The sequence below is a fragment of the Saccostrea cucullata genome, unplaced genomic scaffold, assembly GCF_032062105.1.
Source record: "Saccostrea cucullata isolate Sc308-1 unplaced genomic scaffold, CSIRO_AGI_Scuc_v1 ctg1593, whole genome shotgun sequence".
NCBI classification, from domain to species: Eukaryota; Metazoa; Mollusca; class Bivalvia; order Ostreida; family Ostreidae; genus Saccostrea; species Saccostrea cuccullata.
In genome coordinates this window covers 1-4,929 of record NW_026929841.1, presented here as the reverse complement: position 1 = coordinate 4,929, position 4,929 = coordinate 1, and the positions used below count along the sequence as shown (strand labels likewise).

Genomic DNA, 4,929 nt, shown 5'->3' with positions numbered 1-4,929 from the left:
TAAACACTAATATACATATATATACACTAATGGCGATTTCTTACGAATATACATGTACTGGAATGCATACTAGTATATAATGTAAAGGGAGATTTTTCTGAAATCATTCAACATCATAATTATGTTAGTTAATCACGGTAAAAACTACAGTGTGGAACTTTTGATAACCAGGTATGTTCAATTTCTTTAAGTTTTTGTTTATAGTTTCTTTTACACATGTTTTTTTTTCAAATTTATTTCACTTTTCTAAGCTTTTTTCTTTTTATTTTAGGCAGTATTTTGATTTCGACAGTGTTAACATCAGAAACCGTCTGCCTGTACATCGTATTACATGTAACTCGTAGTTCAATGGCACAGTTTTCGTACAGCACTTGCCATCAATCGTCCTTTTTCGTATCATATTCGCGGGAAAGTCATACTATGTTCTTATCAATTCGAAGAACACTTGCAGTATCTCGTAGGAAACTCGCACAAACTCGAAGGACACTCAAGGTAACTCTTAGGACTCTCGTAGTGTCGCGAGTACCACGAAGTTCCACGAATGTCGCATGAACTTGGAAGATTTACTACGAATATGAGTCTTCTTCTTCCACTGTCTGGCCTCCTTCATCAAGTTGAAGATTATGCCAGTTTGGGTGTGCGCATGTTCGATTAAAAGAAATTTTTGTTTGTTTTTTTGTTTTTTTTTAAAAAAACTGGATAAAAGAAAGTTTGGATTTATGGTGTCTTAATCACTTGAGATTTAAATATCTCAAGTGATGTTGCTGCCGCAGTGTCCTCTGGCAAGCTGTTCCATTCCTTGATAGTTCTACAGAAGTATGACCACTTCCTGCAGTCCTTGGTTGCTGATGGTATTGCAAACGAGTGTTGTTTTGTATGCCGTGATCTTCTTACAGGCTTAGTGAAGTGGTCCTCTGGGCTAATGGCTACTTTGTTATTTACTATCTTATACATCATTATTAATCTTGATGTTTTTCTTCTACTTTTTAAGTTTTTCCATTCTAGATGTTTAATCATATCTGCTACGCTGGATCTATTTCTATAATTGCCCATTACCTATCGTGCCGCTCTTCTTTGTACCTTTTCCAACATATCAATGTGGCCCTGTTGGTACGGGTCCCACACTGTTGAAGCATATTCTAACTGCGGTCTAACCAAAGATGTATAAGCTCTTTCTTTTATCGACTGGAGGATATATGAAGATTTCGTTGTAGGAATCCTAAGGTTCGATTTGCCTTCTTACAGATATTTGAAATATGTAGTCCCCAATTTAGATCAGATGTTATAGTACAGCCTAGGTATTTTGTGGACTCTTCATGGGCAAGTACATGATTATGAAGGGTGTAGTTGAAGATAATAGGGTTTTTCTTTTTCGAAACTGTGAGTACTGTACATTTATCTGGGTGAAATTTGGGTGAAATTTCATTTTCCATGCTGGGTTCCTGGTTTTAGAAATTTATCTTTCCAATTCCATCCTGGCAAGTTGAAATCTCCCCAATCAAGATCTGTGAGTTTGGGCTACATGCACGCTGAACTGATGTTTCAAAAGCTGTTAGGTCTTCGGATGCTTTAGGATTATAAAACGCACAAATTCTAAGATCTTTCTGTCCACTTTGCTGTATACGGGCCCAAACGATTTCCCCCTCTGTGTCTAATTCCGGCATCTCTGAGCTCAGGAATTTATTATGGATGGCAATGAGCACGAGCAATGAGTACGAGTGCAGTGCGGATGCTGTGCGATTGTCTCACAAAAATTAAAAATCGTGCTGTGTCCACGATTGTTTTGAACATGCTCAAAACAATCACCAGTTTTGGCGATTTTCTGCGATTCAGCAATATTAAGGAAGATATCCTACTTCTGCGATAAATCCCGATTTGCTGCGATTTGTGATTTATAATGAATCGTAGCTATAAATCGTTACAGTGTGACACGGGCTTAAAGGATTGTTTTAATTTCATGAGTAAAATTATATTTCCATGAATCCATGCAAAGTTTATACAAATATTTTTCTAAATATCAAATACATGTATCTTAAAAGTTAATTGCACAAAAATATAAATATAACTTAAAAATACCTTTGCAGATTTTCTAAAGGTTAAAGCTCCTCAAAACGATGATATAAATCTATGGATGATCAAAAATTTTCAGTCTTATTATAGCACAAAAATTACCAAACGAATGAAATTAATTGGACAGGTATTTATACAAATAATTAGCAGTAAAATAGTTATCTTGTATATTTTGTGAAGTAGAAATAATTAAATTTTGCTATATTTTCGTAACTTATAAAAAAGATGCTATTGTTATTCAAAGGTATACGGGTAATAAACAGTAACGATTGATAAAGCTATTTATAGCCACGGTAATTTTCAAGCTATAAATACACCTGTATATCAAATGAAGGTAACCTGAACTTTAAAGTAGAGTAGGTTCACTAATTGTCTTCAGTGACTTACTGAGGATAATTACATAAAGCAAATTAATTTCAAGATATGCTCAATCAGTATTGCATTGCAAGAAATATTAAAGTTAGAGAGTTATTAATTTTCTTTGTGAATCTTTAAATAATATTATGGATGCTTTTTGCAAGGAGCGGATCAAAATGTTACAATTTGAAGGTATTATGTTAAGAAATGTATTTCTTTATTAATTTTTTTTTCATTTTATAGACTCACTCTCAAAATACTGATTAGAATAACGATATTCAAATGCATGAGTAATAGATTATTTTAGAATAAGAGAGCAGGAGGCCAAAAATTAGGAGATTATTTGATCCACTCTTCAGAAAGGTAAAATGTTGAAATTCATAGAAAAATTACAAATTTTAATATTTTTGATATCAATTATAATCTGCGTCATTTGCAATCAAAACATGCATCTAATTCTAATATCAGTAATCTTTAAACCTTATATGTGCATGATAAAATTAGGTAGAATATGGTGTACTTTTAAGCTTTCATTTAGATATAAATGTTGTGAATATTTGTACATGGAAATTTCCTCAGGAAATTGGGCGCTCAATAACACTTTGCAATCAATTTCCTAAAACAAACATACCCATGGAAAACACATTATGCTGGAATTTTTATCATGAAGACAATATTCATTTTCCTTTTTGTGTTTAAAGTTTCCCTGCAAGTTAACGTAAAAAATGAAACTTTGTGTGAAGGAAGGTAAAAAAGAGTTCAATTTTAAATGACCATTTAATATTTTGCAAAATTCATGTATTTGTTCTCATCAGATTAATCTATTTTTCATGACATTTCTTATAATTTCATCTAAAAGACCAAGTCCATGCTGTGCCGGCTATATGTTGAGTACAAATTCTGGCTCATGTGTAGGTAAGTGATATGTTTTCTATGAAATATGATGTCTTCCCCAAATGTCTTATTAATTACATACATCTAAACACGTAAAAAGAAATAAAAATGACAATATTTTGGATAGGAGGGGGGATAGTGGTGGTGTTAGTTCTTTTATTTCTCAATCAAATTTGTATAACAGGTACACTACCATATTATTAGCATAATTATTTCGCTGAACTGCACCTGCAATCAAAAAGGGGGCCAGCATTTCTTTAAAAAAAATTAACATAGAAAAATTAATGTTTGAAAAACCAGACTGATACTACATGCCTATGTAAAAGTATATACAAAGTTAAATCTATAACGTTTTAACACAGGAAATATTTTTATGTAATACCTGCTTGTTTACATATTATTGAGATCTAAATAACCTTCCACTTTCTTCCTGGATAAAAATTACAACTCCATATTTGTGTGAATTGTCATTTATTGAAAATGACAATGAGTATTAAAGAATACAATAAATGGGGAGATCAAAAAACCTTATACAAATATTCTTTTACATAAACAAGTAAAGTTGTATAATGATCTCCCCTGTTACATGTCAAAATAATGTACGAAATAACAGAAAAAATTGTAAAACATATATACATTACAAGCAAAAAGTTGGCGTTCAAAAATAAAAACAAAAAGAAGCCCCCTACACAACGCACTGTTGTGTTTTAAAAAAGAAGATAACATTAAATAATCAAACATGTTTTACCATAAACATAAATGTTTGATATTTGACTGATGGTGAAAGCTGGGGAAGGTGGGTGGGTGATTTCTTAAGTAGAAAAATTTAACGTGTTTTTGTTTTCCCTCTAAATCAGTGAAGAGGCGCTAATCTGAGACACAAGAAAATACACGCTTCTGATTGGTTAATGTACACAGGTTTGGCTAATTCCCCGATAGACGCCAAATACACATACATATGATATGTTTTGATTTTAAGAAAACAAAAACCTGGTACCATAAAACACATGATTACATAAATGCTATTATTTGACAATAATGCTGTATTATGTAATACCTGCTTGTTTACATATTATTGAGATCTAAATAACTATTTTGAGATAAACCATTCCTGGAATTTACAATGCAATAGCCTTAAACATTATTATTTGCTGCAAGATTAACCTTGAAGGAAATATATGTTACTCTTTTCATTAGCATGTTCGTTGGGATACTTTGGACCTAAGTGCAAATGGCAATGTCCCTATCCCCAGTTTGGAAAGATTTTGCCAGAGAAGATGTCTTTGTGATAGAAAGAAATGTAACAAACGTACAGGATGTATCAGAGATATTAATCCAGGTGAGACGGTCTAAAAATTACCCCCATCCCTCCCCACAGCATACAGAGATCGAGTATGTAATAAACATAAAACAATTATTTATATTAAAAGTATGCTAATTATAATTATTCGTAAATTTTTTCGGAGTAAATTAATCTTAGATCCATACAAAGCCATTCCTCCTCCTATCTTTTTCAGGGTTTATTTTTTCTCTTCCCCTTTCTGTGTTTGCTTGCTTGCAGAAAAAATGCTTTGATGAACTACTAAATCAGGTATTTCTGATAGAGAT

General features: G+C 32.3%; 1 long non-coding RNA gene across 1 annotated transcript; it reads left to right on the top strand.

Moving 5' to 3' along the window:
- The first annotated feature begins 3,090 nt into the window (after positions 1 to 3,090).
- On the top strand, positions 3,091 to 4,580 carry LOC134282292 (uncharacterized). Its single transcript, XR_009995262.1, has 3 exons — positions 3,091 to 3,174; positions 3,287 to 3,342; positions 4,519 to 4,580. It is a non-coding gene; the product is annotated as an uncharacterized LOC134282292 (long non-coding RNA).
- Positions 4,581 to 4,929: the final 349 nt, after the last annotated feature.